The 15559-nt window shown below is 48.6% G+C and overlaps 1 protein-coding gene across 1 annotated transcript in view; it reads left to right on the forward strand.

Moving 5' to 3' along the window:
* Positions 1-15559, forward strand: part of ZHX2 (zinc fingers and homeoboxes 2) — a 173061-nt gene that overhangs the window by 36634 nt on the left and 120868 nt on the right. Inside the window, exon 2 of the mRNA XM_027132354.1 lies at positions 15144-15280. The gene's annotated coding sequence lies outside the window, so the exon portion shown is untranslated. The remainder of the gene's footprint in view (positions 1-15143; positions 15281-15559) is intronic.

Consider the following 15559-nt stretch of genomic DNA (forward strand, 5'->3'; position numbering starts at 1 on the left):
CAGGGCTCTTCTTTTGGGAAGGGAAATCCCAGGGTGCTGGGACTGGGAGGGACCACAGAGAGCATCTTATCAACCCCCTTCCTTCAGTAACTGAGGCCCTGGGAGATGATGGGATTTGTTCAAGGCGCAGTCAGTGCCAGACCTGGGGCCTGAAGCCATCTCAGATGCTCATAATAGAGGCAGGATGTGCCGTGAGAACCCAAAATGGTGGGTCTGATCCAATCTGTACAGCTTCCCAGAGGAAGTGACACTGAGCTGAGATGGAAAGATGATGAGTAGAAAGGTGACGAGGGCCAAGGAGAGCTTCCAAGCAGAGGAACCACACGTGTGCTTGGTCCTATGCCCCTCCTATTGCTCCCGGGAAGCAGGGGCTCGAAAGAGATGTCAGCTCTCGTGCAAAGGCTGCTCCCATATGTCTCTGCGTTGACCTCTTTGCGGAGGGAATGTGGAAAATGAGTGGCGTCACCACCTGCCAGGTCAGGCCGCGTCTGTGGCCTCTCAGAGCGGCCCCCTGGCAGCCCTGGAGCCCAGCTTATCAGGAACAGAGCCCGGGCGGGATGGCCGTTGCTGGGAGGCTTCCTGCCGCAGGATTTGAATGCATAATGTGCCTCAGCTGATCTGAGCTGTGAGAAAGTCCAGACGGCCTGTTCCAGACAGGAGAGGACATCGCAGGGACGGCGGCATTCGTTCTCAGGGCAACTCCCTGGGACTTCTTGCAGAGGATGTTAGTCTCTCTCTCTGGGCGTGGACTTCCCATGAGGATAGGATGTGCCCTGGTTGGGCCCCCGGTTCTTGTTTCTGGTCCTGGGGTGTAGAATGTATTCCTTTATCAAGACGGAAGGAGGACTTGGATAAAAATCCCCGGAAATGGGAACATTGATCATCGTCACCCAGATACACTTTAAAAACAAATACAAGTTATCTATTTTATATACTCCAATAAAAAAACCCAAAAAATACGTGTTCTTTACGACGCAACATCCCAGGAAAAGGATTCCTGTTCTTCTCTTCCATTTTCTGGGACATGCGAAAAGTAGCACCTGCGCATGCCTGCAGAGCCCATCTCATCTAATCTTGGGCTCTCAGCTACTCTCCAGCAGCACCAAGGGGGAATCTGGGGCCGCCCAGGAGAGAGTGCGGGGATTTCTAAATCCACAGGTCCATCGGAGGAGACCTCCCAGTCACTCCCGTTTTCTGATATGCCTTCGGAGGCGGGACTTCTACGTGAGATGTCTTCCTTTGCGTTCATGAGATTCACAGCCTCCATCCTGACGTGCCCACTGCGGTCCTGCGAGCACGTGCAGACGCCAGCTTGACGCTTCAGGCTTTTCTCAAGGCCCGTCTGAGGAGCAGTCGTCCTGCAAGACGCTCTATGACAAAGGGTTCCGTTGTCGTGTTAGTTTGGGAAATGCTGCACACTGATTCCTCCTGTGTGTTAGGACTCTGCTCAGGTAGCATCACCTCCGAGAGGTCTTCCCAGACCTCCACCCCCTTACCTGCTCTGTTCCTGCTTTCACATCCTCATTTTACACTTGTCTGTTTACCTCTGTGTTGTCCGTCTCCCCTGCACTAACGCTGCTCCCCCGTTCTTGCTTGGCTGTCTTGTTCAGGACTGTATCCCTCGTGCCCAGAACACTGCCTGGTTCAATAAGAGAATGTGTCAAATGAACACATGGACCAATCAATATGTTCAAACGCTCAGGACTCCTTCATACATAATTCTGTTTAGCTCTATTTAGCTCAGTATTTTTTCATCCTTCTTTCCCCTTTATTTATTTATTTATTTTTGCGGTACGCGGGCCTCTCACTGTTGTGGCCTCTCCCCTTGCGGAGCACAGGCTCCGGACGCGCAGGCTCAGCGGCCATGGCTCACGGGCCCAGCCACTCCGCGGCATGTGGGATCTTCCTGGATTGGGGCACGAACCCGTGTCCCCTGCATTGGCAGGCGGACTCTCAACAACTGCGCCACCAGGGAAGCCCTCCCCTTTTCTTTAAATGCCCAGCTCATCTCACGTCACGTAGGACCAAGTCACATTTGACCCTGGGAGGCCAGCCCTGACCACCCTGCCGAGAGTGGCAGGCCTCCCCGTCCCACTCTGTCTCGTCACCAGGTTTCATTTCCTCCGTGGTCTGCTGACCAGTGGAAATGGGCTTCTTCACTAGTTCGCTCACTCCTCTGCTCTGAATTCTACGAGGGCAGGGACCTTGTCTGTCCTGGTTCACCACTGACTCCCCTGTACCTAGAACAGTGCCTGGGAAGTGCTCGGTAATGATTTGCTGCGTGAATAACCCTCTTTTCTGACTAACCCTCATCCACAGCCCATAGAACTTAAATTCCACCAAACACACTCTGGGACATGCTGTTTTCTGTCAACTCTCACCGCCAGTTGCCAGCCATCTGGTACAGCGGATGCTCTACCAGATCAAGACACCAAGTGTCAGAAAGGGAAGGGATGACAGAGGCCATCTACCCAGAGCCCCTGTTTTTTGGAGGGAGAAATAGAGGCTCTCAGAGGGCAGTTGGCCAATTCAGGACTGGTCCACCAAGACTCCTGTCTCTTATTTGGGTTATACTCCTGCCTTAGTTTCCCGGGGCTACTGTGACTAACTACCACAAACATGGTGGCTTAAGGCAACGCACGTGTTCTCTGACAGTTCTGGAGGTGAGAAGTCTGAAATGGGTCTCACTGGGCTAAAAGCACAGCGTTGGCAGGACTCTGTCTTCTGGAGGCCCTAAGGGAGAATTCATTTCCTTGTCTTTTCCAGATTCTAGAGCTGCCTGTATTCCTTGCCTCACAGCCCCTTCCTCCATCTTCCAAGCCAGCAGTGCCGACTGAGTCTTTCTCGAGCTGCTTCGCTCTGACTTTGACCCTCCTGCCTCCCTCTTTCACTTCTCAGGACCTTTGTGATTACACTGGGCCCATCCGGATAGGCCAGCATAATCTCCCCTTGGCAACAACCTTAATCACATCTGCAAAGACCCTTTGGCATGTAAGGGGACATATTCACAGGTACTGGGGGTTAGGGCGTGGCCTATTTGGAGGGGGCGTTGTTCCGTGCGCCACACCTCCCAACGCCTCATCTGCTTGTTGGTCCACCCTCAGGCGAATGTACGTTCTCCCCACACATGCCCCAGCACTTTCTGCGTCTCTCAGTTGCAGTACTTGTCACGTCACTTTATAGCTCATTCAGTGTCTGGCTGGCTGGCTAGGCCATGACTGCCTCATGGGCAGGGCCTGGCCATCTCTGTGCCGGCTGTTGGACATTCCTGGCACTTAGAAAGCACATGGGGAGTGCAGGTTGCCTTGGCTGCGACCGAAGTGTTCCATATTCGTTTTACTGCACTCTCCCCATCCCCATTTCCATTCAGCGACTGAAGGGGCCTCCCGCAGGTTCTGGTGTTCAAGTTCTGCCCTGGGGTCAGTCCTCACCGAGATCGAGAGAGACTCGGGCCACATCCACATTTTTTAGACTCCTGGCATGTTAAAATATGAAAAAAAATATTAAAACTGATTATAGAAATTGAAGATCTGTAAAATAATTAAACTAGCAGGTTAACTCTTTTGACATCCAAAATACAATGCTATAGAATCGTCTTGTAAGCTTCCTGCAGGTTTACATTTAAAATACATTAATTCAGGGTATTCTACCTGTGTCGTAGGCCCAAAGTCAGACAGCCACATATGTGTGTTGTAGTCCCAAATTCAGATAGCCACATATGTGTCTTGCAGGGACTGTCAAAAGTTTAAGTGTATGCCCGTTCATGAAGGAGAGGCCTGGCCCAAGAAGCCTTCCTACTCACGTCCCCAGGCCTCTGGCCCTTGCAAGAGCCCATGCTTGGAATAAAGGCTGAAGGAAAAGCCTTTGGGATGCAATTTAATACTCAGGATCAGACCCTGGGCAAGTCACATCCCTCATCCAAACTACTTGTACTCAGCTGGCCTGGAGCCCGTGACCTCTAAATTCCCTTTTCACCAACATCTTATTACCTGGAGGGATCTAGGACAGATTCTGGTGACTGGTTTCAGGTTCTAATGCAGCCATGATGACAGTTTTGCTTCTGGCCTGAGCCAGTAAGAGACTGGATCACTGACTTTCCTTTCCTGGACATCCTAGCAGTTTCCTTCTGTTCTCCCCAGCGTTCCTGGCCTTACAGAATCCTACAGCACTGGAACATTGGCACCTCAGAGAGATCTGGTCCTGTCTCCCCATCTGAGGTCAGAGGGTAACCACCTTCCCCATCATCTAAGTTGGGATTGAACCCCGGGTCTCCCAGTTGCTTGCCCCCTGATGTTTCTGCTACACCATATCAGGCTGGAAGGGGTAAGGTAGTTTCTTACTCTGCAGGGAGTACAGATTGAAAAGCACAGAAAACCCTGATTTTGAAGTAGCTTTGATGGCTTTTAGAAAGAAAACAAGACCAAAAAAAAAAAATCATAAATAGTTGAAAATAATTTGTATGTTTGTGTGTTATATGCTTTTCTATTTCTTTTTTTTTTTTAACATCTTTACTGGAGTATAATTGCTTTACAATGGTGTGTTAGTTTCTGCTTTATAGCAAAGTGAATCAGCTATACGTATACATATATCTCCATATCCCCTCCTTCTTGCGTCTCCCTCCCACCCTCCCTATCCCACCCCTCTAGGTGGTCACAAAGCACCGAGCTGATCTCCCTGTGCTATGCGGCTGCTTCCCACTAGCTATCTATTTTACATTTGGTAGTGTATCTATGTCCATGCCACTCTCTCACTTCGTCCCAGCTTACCCTTCCCCCTCCCCGTGTCCTCAAGTCCATTCTCTATGCCTGCGTCTTTATTCCTTTCCTGCCGCTAGGTTCCTCAGAACCATTTTTCTTTTTTTTTTTTTAGATTCCATATATATGTGTTAGCATACGGTATTTGTTTTTCTCTTTCTGACTTACTTCACTCTGTATGACAGTCTCTAGGTCCATCCACCTCACTACAAATAACTCAATTTCATTTCTTTTTATGACTGAGTAATATTCCACTGTATATATGTGCCATATCTTCTTTATCCATTCATCTGTCGATGGACACTTAGGTTGCTTCTATGTCCTGGCTATTGTAAATAGAGCTGCAATGAACATTGTGGTGCATGACTCTTTTTGAGTTATGGTTTTCTCAGGGTATATGCCCAGTAGTGGGACTGCTGGGTCATATGGTAGTTCTGTTTTTAGTTTTTAGAGGAACCTCCATACTGTTCTCCATAGTGGCTGGAGAGGGTGTGGAGAAAAAGGAATCCTCTTGCACTGTTGGTGGGAATGCTTTTCTATTTCTATGTCCTATTTTACAATAAAAACACATTTTAAAAGTCACAAAAATTAAACTAAATAAATGGGGTTCCAGGTCCTCAAGTCAGCTGGGAACTCTTTACTCCTTTCCTGAGCTCTTTCAGGCCTGTTCTCTTTCTATCCGCTTCATAAAGCCTCCTCCAGCCCCCTACCCACCGTGGCCCCTGCACACCTGCATCTATGGCTTGGGCTGGTCCATCTGTTCATTCATTTGTTCCTCTGTCCATCGAGTAGTTATGACGGTCCTCGTTTATTTCATGCACCATGTACCCCTAGGTTGCCCATGATGACATAGTAAAAATAGCACAGACCCAGGGGTCCAGCAGAGACCTGTGCTTCTCTCTGTCTTAACCTCTCTGGGCCTCAGATTGCTCATTTGCAAGTAAGGGGCCTGTCCTGAGTCAGGCTTGCACACCCAAATGCGTACAGAGGTCAGGCAGGTGAAGAGAATGAGGGAGGCTAGCTAGGGGTAAGTCACAGGAGTGGCGGCGACGTGGGCAAGTTAGAGCATCCACGCCCAGTCTAAAGCGGATACTGGCCACTGAACTCCCACTGACTGTTCCCATGCAGGGGTATGGATTCAGTGAGGCCAGGGAGCCCCTTATTCATTTTTCATGTTGGAAATCTTGATTTTTAGGAGGTATTCCCAAAATGTTTAAAGCAGTGTATAAAGTCAAAGAAAACATATCTAAGGGCCAAATCCAGCGTCAGCCACCTGTTTGCAAGGCCTGGGCCAGAGCCTCGGTAGGTTGCATTCCGGCTTTCCCACCCGGACAGGTGGGGATGCTGCCACGCCTGCCTCGCTTCCTTCGGGCGTGGATGTGTGTTTTTCCCTCTGCAGTCCAGGCATTTATTGTCCCTGGAAGATAGCAGAGGCTCAATTAAAGATAGCTATAAAGGGCTAGATCCCCGTGTTGTACTCCTGTGTGCTGCCCCTGTCCCACCAAGACCAGCACAGCGCTGGGTATACAGAGTAGGACCAGTAACGTGTACTTATTAAATAAACAGCAACTTTGAATGAGATTATGGAATCAGTTACGAAGTAGGTACAGAGAAGCCCGCGGATTTTGGCAAAATGGGTGTAATATTTGGTAAAGAGGCTGACCCACCTGAATCCTCTAAGAGAGACCCCTGGTCTGTAATTTATCCTCCTCCCTCGTATAGGTAAGAGAAATGGAGACTTGCTGGTTTATATCATTTTTTCAAAGGCTGCAGCAGCCCCTCCGGGCCTAAAGTAATTTATTCCTTCAAGCCATCAATTTGTCTCACCCCTTCTTTATTCCCTCCTTCATTGTCCCCTCTTCACCAGGAGGAGCTAGCAGACAACTCAAGGACATGTCTTACTTACCAGGGGCAGGACTTGGGCTTTGGGCAGAAAAGAAGCCCATTATGCCCCAAATCTGTGCCTGTGAGGGTGATCGCACCTTTTCGCAGCTGAAGGGAACACAAAGAAACACTTGAGCCCAGTGGCATGGGCGGGAAAATGGGCCATTCTTCTCGCTGAGCCCCATTCCCACCAGCCCTCCGCTTAACCTCCAAGCAAGAGAGGCCCCAGTCTCTAGCAGGTTTCTCTGCTGGATACTCCAACAACGTATTAGCATATTTTGCATTTAAAAAGGACTTGGAAAATGAATTAAATGATTGGCATGGTGTTTCAAAAGGTTCTTCCAAACTACTAGTAATTGTGTGGTTTTAAAATACACCATTCCCGCCTGAAATACCCCAGGCCTGGCAGGCAGCTTAATCAGGAGACATTGTACCAGGCAGGGGTATATTTTAAGGCTCGTGATACCCAGTGATTGCCTGAACAGTACCTGGAGACTTGCTAAAGAGAACCTTGTCCTAGTTTTTCAGCAGAGCTGACAGTTCATTTTCCTCCCTTACAGAGCTGAGATTTACACCAATTTCAAACCTCTTTTTTAATGAAAGGGACTGGATCAGCCCTGTAATCATCTACTGAGGCACCAGGCAGTGTAGACAGTATCTCAGCTCTGACGATGAGCTAAGTGAGGTGGAGCTGGGTGCTAGGTTGGTCACTTATGGCACTGCTGTGGCCAGAGGGGCTCAGGGCGGGGGGCGGGGGGAGCACGAGTGTGATGGAAGCTTCCAGAACATGCTTGGGAAAATGCTATTCTGGTCCAATCTCCTCATTTTTCAGGTGAAGGAGATGGAACCCAGAAAGACTATTACTTGCCCAGGGTCACAAGCCCTTTTCACTCTTTCATGACAGTAGAATTCAGATCTCCTGACTCTTAATCCAGATTTGTTATTTTTTTCAAGTCCAGAGAAAAGAAAACCAATCAGGAGATCAGGGTGTGGGGTTGAGTAGGATTCCTAGGGGGAGGTTAGGAAGTCTGAGATGGAGGAATTTAGGAATGACAAGCTATGGGAGAACCTCCGGCTTTTTAGAAAAACTGAGGGTTGTTATTCATTATTCTAATTAATGATGATAATGATAAAGGTAATAATTGCTAACATTTGCGTGTTTCTTGGAGCCAAGCGCTGTGCCTGGTGCTGTACCTGTATTATCTCTTTTAATCCTCACACACCTCTGGGAAGCAGGTCAGTACTAACATAACCCTGTTTTACTGATGAGAAAACTGAGGCCCAGGGTGACCCAGATCAGACTTCAGAATCAGAATCTTTAGGGAAAAAAAGGAGAGAATCCATAAGCAAGTGATCAGGAAATGGTAGGATGGGGCCAACAGGCCCCTGGAAAGTATTAAGAACAGAGACAAGATGAGGGAGAAAAGAGCTGGAACAGAGGAGAGCCCTGGGGGAGCAGCTAGAAGGTTCCGGTCAAGAGTGAGGTGCAGTGTGCGTGGAACAAAGGGACCTCTGTGAAGTGGGCGCTGATGTCTGTGGGGAGGGCAGCTCTGACCTCAGGGCAGAAACACAGACCTGGGCTCAGGAGGAATGAAGCAAAAATTCCTGTAGAGTGTGTGTGCGTGCGTGAGTGTGTGTGTGTGTCCTCCTCCTACACACATCCCTCAGGAGCGACTGCCGTAAGGGAGGGTGTGTCCTCAAACCAGCTCAGCCTGGGTCGTTGTGTGGAAAAAGAATGAGAGGACTGATCGAAAGAAAAACCAAAACCTGGGAAGACGGGGAAAGCCATGACTGAAGTGTTGCCCCCAGTGTCTGACCGCGGAACCTCAGGAGACGCCCTCCCACAACACACCTGTTTGACGGAGAGCCGCCCGTGCTGTCGTGAGATGACTGTGCGGGGTACGGATGGGAGTGGATGCACGGAGGCAGCCCCAGTGCACGTGGGCCGAGATGGACTATGGGATGGGGTGGGGGGCAGGGCGGTGCTGCCCCGAAGGGCTGCATGGTCTATTTCATCTGATATTTTCCCCACCCCTTCCTGAGGATGATGGATTGTATATGTGAATGGGCTCTTGGATGACTAGTTCCAGGTTGTTCTCATTGGGAACATAAAGTACAGTGGGTTTGGGGTCCACCAGGGTCTTGTGGGCTGGCTTCTGTTTTACACAGAGTATCCAGGAGATGGCAGATACTAATTCATTGATCCCACAGATTGAGGGTATTGATCTTCTTTTAAACAGTCATTGAAATACTGAATTTCAGCAAAAAGTTAGAAAACATTTACTTAACTCTGCACCAGTGATTGACTAGAATATTGCACGACTATTTTAATGTTGGTTATGAGAACTGTGTAATAATAAGGGTAGATACTTGCATGGGACATTAGGTAAAACGAGGAATATATAAAGGGTATGTGTAGTAGAAGGACATTTTTTAAAGAATCTGGGTATGCCCAAAGTCAGAGACGTTAAGTAACTTGCCCAAAGTCACACAGCTGTTGAGTGGCTGAGCCAGAATTCAACGCAGACAGAGTGCATCCTCTTAATCACCACTACACTACCAAGGGCATCTTATGATACACCTTTAACTCCAAATCTGCAAATCCAAAATCATTTGTTTGCAGAATTCGCATGTAAGCGAGGCCCGTTACCTTTTACTCTCACTAAACAACTTTAAGAACTTACAACAGTGGTTAGAGCGGCTGGAACTGTACTTTTCAGAATTTATTTAACGTGTTTATATTCCCTTTAGAAGGATATGCGCACATATACATTCATATAAATTAGAAAATAAGAATAAGAACAATATGAAAACTCTCCCACCTTATTCTAGGAGCAGGGCAAGAGTCTCTCTACTTAAGCACTGTTGGGACTCTTAGTCCCTTTGGGCTGCTATAACAAAATGCCATGGACTGAGTCTATGGTGTTTTGGGTATATGGCTCATAAGCAACAGAAACTTATTTCTCACAGTTCTGTGGGCTTAAAGTCCAAAATCAAGGGGCTGTCAGATTCAGTATCTGGTGAGGGCCCACTTCCTGGTTTATAGATGGCTGTCTTCTCGCTGTGTCCTCACATGGAGGAAGGGGCAAGGGAGCTCTCTGGGGTCTCTTTTGTAAAGGCACTAATCCCATTCATGAGGACCCCATCCTTATGACCTAATTACCTCTCTAAGGCCCCAACCTCCTAATACCATCACCCTTGGGCATTGGGATTTAACATATAGATTTTGGTGGGGGACACAAACATTCAGTATAGCAGGGACCAAACATAAAAGACTGGCTCCACCTTCCAGTGCTAAGGAGCTTAGGGGTGAGACCAAATGTACAGGCAAAGTCATGTTGAGGGCTCTGAGTGTTAAGAGTGCCAAAAGGATACAAAATAAATGACCTCAGATGGAATTCAGCCTGACAGGTTTTCTGCATGTAAAAGGTAAGTTTGGAGTGGCATTTTGAAGTAGCAATGGCCCCCAGACTGGCAGAAGGAATGGCATGGACCAATTGTGAAGGGAATTCTGTTGATGAGGAAGTGAGCTTGTCGTTCTAGACAGGGAGAACCTGCTCATGCCACGTCGAGGGGGACGGAAAGGGGGAAATTTCCCCCTACCTCGCTTGAGTTCTTTTGTCTGGTCTAATCATTAAATTGACACATGACCAATTAACAGGAGAAAAAGCCAATTTTATTCATAAGCATGGAGGTTCTGTAGAAACGGGATGCCCTCCCTCAAGTGACCAAAGCAGGCTGTTTATATATCACTTTTTGACAAAGAAGAAACAGTTCTTTGTGAAGATAGAGCAAAACAGAAGGGCTTGTGCTTGGGGCAGCGGACTAATGAAGAAGTAACAAAGTTTGTTTCTATAGCTTTCTTAGCCTTGACTTTCCTAACTCTGGTGAGAAGGATGTTTTCTATCCTCCTGATATAGGGAGGGTACCTTCACATGGGAGATTTATGCCCCACTTTCAGGGGGAAAGTTGGGGATCAGAATGGGTTTTTTAAGTGTCATTTCTTGCCACCGGCTGTTTCTCAAGTAACTTTCATTCGAAGTAATCAATACGTCACTGAGACATATTGTGGGGGTGGCCTGCCCTACATAAAGGGACTCTATCATGTGAAGTTTTGAATGTGACTGAACACGCAGAGGAAGCGCACCTGGGAAACCAGTACCAAACCTCCCTTTGATCTTGGTTATCGTAAAAGCTAGCCTGACTGCAACCGCAACAGCCCTCAGATGCCCACCACCCTTTCCAAAACAAGAACCGGTTCGGTGAGGTCGCCTGCTGGTCACCCCATTTGCATTTGGTGGTCAGTGCTGGTCAGGGTGTAATTCAGCTAAATGAACTTTGCAAATTCCTGCTGATTTTACAGGCAGGAACGGAGGCCGAGACTCTGAGATTTTAAAAATGCATTTCAGAAGTACCATCACGTTAGAGCTTCCTTTCGGTCCCTTGGGGCGGCCACCAAGTAAACAGCTTAATTTCCATCCCAGCTGGAGGTACAGAACGCAGCATTCACACTCACCAACAGATAAATGTCTCCTGTCCCTGGCAGTGCTTAATGGCTTTTAGTAGAGTTAAGGCTGGGAAGAAAGGAACTGACTTCCTCTTATTGGGTAAAATTGAAACCCCGAGGAGACGATTCCATTTCAGGCAGACCCTTTCCTTCTCAGATGACTCATCCACAGCCCAGCCAACTCCCTTTCAGCCCATTCAGGTAAAATGGAAGACAGGGGCCACCCGACCGGGCAGGCGGCGAGGGGGGCTGGTGAGCTGGGTGTTTGGGGTTTGTTAGCTGAGGATTTGCATTTCTAATAAGGGCCACGTCCTGGGAAGCTGCAGCCCAGTGGCTGCGAATGTCTTTTTTTAGTATATATAATTTTATTTTAATTTAATTTTATTTTTAAATTTTCATTGGGGTATAATTGATTTACAATGTTGTGTTAGTTTCAGGTGTACAGCAAAGTGAATCTGTTCTTCATATACATATATCCACTCTTTTTTAGGTTCTTTTCCCATATAGGCCATTACAGAGTATTGAGGAGAGTTCCCTGTGCTATCCTGTAGGTCCTTATTGTGGCTGCGAGTCTCTTCAGCTCTCTGCGGGTCTCTTAGCTCTCTAAGCGCTCTGTTTTGCAGGGACCAAGGCAAGAGTCTTCAGCATGAATAAATAGCTGTGGAGAAGGAGGGGAAACGGCGGGATGGGGGAGTACCAGAAGCACTGAGCCTTTAAAATGGTATTGTAGCAAGACTCAGGGCTCCCTGGGGAAGTCCTCGCCAGCCTGTCCCTCACCTGCCCTTTGTCTATGTAAGAGAAACTTATTAAATGGTGCACTCCAAGATTTTGAGATTTACTGTTATTTCTCCAAAGAGAAGTCAGTAGGCATGTCTATCCCAGCATTATTTATACGGTAGAAAATTAGGAAAAGAAAAACAATGTCCAACAAGAGGTGAATGATAAAATAATTCAACGATTAAATAAATTCATTCTTAAGTAAATAAGTAGTAGAAATCCTTAAGTCAACAGTATGTCTATTAAGTAATGTGATTCTTTTCAATGTTAAATGAAAAATGCAGGATACATGTTGTACATAGAGTTTTTATTTTTTAAAAAACAGACACACAGGGCTTCCCTGGTGGCGCAGTGGTTGAGAGTCCGCCTGCCGATGCAGGGGACACGGGTTCGTGCCCCGGTCCGGGAAGATCCCACATGCCATGGAGCGGCTGGGCCCGTGAGCCATGGCCGCTGAGCCTGCGCGTCCGGAGCCTGTGCTCCGCAACGGGAGAGGCCACAACAGTGAGAGGCCCGCGTACCACAAAAAAAAAAAAAAAACAGGCACACAGATGGAAACATAGCAAAATGTTAATGCAGTTAATCCTTAGACGTGGAATCAGAGATTATGTTTCCTCTTCTATTTCTAAATTTCTGACAATGGAAATTTTTCTTTTTTTTCTGATCGTAGAAGTTAGATGTCAAAGCAGGAAACTATCATATACACTCGTTTCTTTTTTTCTTTGTTTGTTTTCCTTCCTCTTTTAATCTCCTTGCATGAGAACATCAGCTATGCTGTCAGTGGAACCGTCAGTGTTCTGCCCGCCAGATACTGTATTGCTAGCAGGAAACGGAAAGCTGCAGGGGTATAAGGACGAGACCTGATGCTCCTAATTCCCCTCACCCGTCGTCCCCTCCTCCGTGAGTCCATCTAAACACTTCTTGAACTTGTTTATAGTTTTAGCTGCTACAGCCTCTCGGGCCCAAGGAGTTCCCTGTGTTTTCCACCCTCGGTGTGAAGTGGCAGAGGCCTGCGCAACGGGTATCCTTAGATGACCTCCTTTAGACTCCAAGGGTCCTCCCTGGTTTTGCATTTCTAGGACTGAGCAAACAAAAGAAGAACGGTGACTAGACATTCACAATTAGCCAAGCACACGAAGAGACAGCATCGATTTTGTAGACTTGTTGGACTTGGTGCTGGAGGAGACCTCGGAAATTGTTTAGGCCAGTGTTTTCCTAAAAGTCCACATAATGGGAGTCAGTATTCCAGAAACCAGTGGATGTTGTACAGTACCCAGGATACAGTGGCACTGGCTGCCTAAAAATATTGTGGTGTGGTAGGGGGTTTGGGGGGTTGTTTTGTTTTCGCTCTGGGCTGGAAGTGGGTGACAATGGTTACTTTGGGGACTTTTTGGTTTGTTTTTTTTTTTGCGGTATGCGGGCCTCTCACTGTTGTGGCCTCTCCCGTTGCGGAGCACAGGCTCCGGACGTGCAGGCTCAGCGGCCATGGCTCACGGGCCCAGCCACTCCGCGACATGTGGGATCCTCCCGGACCGGGGCACAAACCCACGTCCCCTGCATCGGCAGGCGGACTTTCAACCACTGCACCACCAGGGAAGCCCGGTTACTTTGTTTTGATCAGAAACTTCGGCACTTACACAAATGCTTCGCTATTTTGTTAATGGAGAAACTAATTACTGTATGAGAGACAAAATCTTTTAAAATTGGGGGTGAGAGAAGGTGGACATTGCTGGGAGTCAGCTAACCTGGGCCCACCTGCGAGGTGGTGAAGGCAGGAATATCCTGGCATGCCTGATGGATGAGAAAATGGACTGGAGAGCAGCTGCCTGACCCCAGCTAAGCAGGCTGGTGCATGGGGGCAGTGGCCAAGAATCCAGGGTGTCTACCCTGAAGGCCTGGGCTGCCTCCAGGACACCTGATCTGCCTGTTTAAACCAAGTCCCTGAGTTGTGTTTCCTGTACTGCGAATAATTCAGCAGACTTTGAATTTTTGCTCCAAATGTGATCTTTCTTTCCAGACTTAGTCCTGGTCTAGAATGTGATTATTGTAATTGCCTTTCTAGATCCTCCCATATTTCCCAGCTGTTGAATACCGACTCGCAGGTTCAGAAGATTCCAGTAGGAAAGTAGGTGGGCTCTGGAATCCGACAGCCTGGGTTCAAATCCTGCCTCCCCCACCCACCAGACCATGATCCCAGGTGTAACTTCTCTGAGTATCAGTTTTCCCAACTGTAAAATGGGAATAACGATAGTATCCGCCGTAAGGGTCATTGCGAGGATTGAACAGCGTAATGAATAAGAAGTGCTTGCCCGGCTCCTGGTGCCCAGGACACGCTCAGTAAAGATGAGCTGTCACCCTCAACACCATCGTTGTTATTATCAGTTTTCCATGGAAAGACCACAGCCATGACCCAGAGCCAGCTTTGAACCTGTTTTGCTTGGCTGGACCAGGGGCATTCACTCTGCTAGCTGTGTTCTTTGCTTTATCCTCCAGGGGAAAACGAGCCACCAGTTCCTTATTCACCTGGTACCCATTTTAAAGGCCCTGAGAACTGACGTGGTATGATCAAGGCCACACTGCTCCTAGGGGCAGTGGGAGAAATTTCCCGTCTCTAGAGCTCTTCACTCTGCAGTGCCCTGTTCCCTCTGGACACCTCCTTGGATCCTCCAGACCAGAAGAGGGAGAAACAGGAGAAACAAATGACCAGATCCTCGGGAGCCCTAGTTTGGATCGCTGTTTCCTGTGCGCCTGCCCCTGGCTTAGTGTCTTCCCTTATTCTGTAGATCTCGGTGCCGCTTCGCGTGGAGCTGATGCTTCCTGTTTCACTTTCCTCCCCTCCTGACTGTGAAGGAACCGCCAACCCCACCTGAGAGCCTTGGTCCCTGGGGTGGATGAGAGACACGCTGGGGGCCTGTAGGAGGGCCAGGAGTCGGCTGATGGCTTCTGGCTGGTTTGAAGCCCTTGTCCCCACTATGCTTGCCCCAGTGGGGCATTACAGGAATTCTCTGAGGCACGGGCCCCCCTGAAAAGGCCCTTCCAGGTCTCTAAGGCCCCTCTGACCAGAAGCCTCCCTACCTGCATCAGCCACTTCCGGAGCGCACCTTTGAGATGTAGACACTCTGGGGCCACAGAGCCGAACGAGCTTTACTTCCTGCCTTCCCGGGTGGGGAAAGTCAGGCCCAGACTGTGAGCCTAATGACCGGGGATTCTTGTACCCACAGGGTGTTGGGGGCCGGTGTTCCAGGCAGAGCGGCGCCCGAGCAGAGGCACTGAAGCGTGACCTTGCACTCGGCGTGGAGCTGAGCGCTTCCTCTTTCTCCAGTTGCCTTGAGTGTGTTTCTTCTGCCTCGGCTAGATGGTAAGTGCTTCTAGGCAAGAGGTCATAGTGAGCCCTGCTCCTTCTTCTCTAGCCCCTGTGCTTGTGGGGGTGATGGACAGCTTGGAAAGCACCTTTGCCAGAGTCATCGGCTGCTGACCTGCTCGGCAGCTTTGTGACATCAGATTTTATCCCCATTTTACAGATATGGCAACTGAGGCCTTGAGAGGGTGACTTGATGGCTCAGCTACTCAGTGACTGAGGCTAGATTTGCACTCAGGTCTGAGGTCTGACTCCAACTCCTCCCTAGATCTCACCCTC

This window comes from Aethalodelphis obliquidens, unplaced genomic scaffold (assembly GCF_003676395.1).
Source record: "Aethalodelphis obliquidens isolate GAN/ISIS:26980383/991018 unplaced genomic scaffold, ASM367639v1 scaffold41, whole genome shotgun sequence".
In the NCBI taxonomy this organism is placed as follows: Eukaryota; Metazoa; Chordata; class Mammalia; order Artiodactyla; family Delphinidae; genus Aethalodelphis; species Aethalodelphis obliquidens.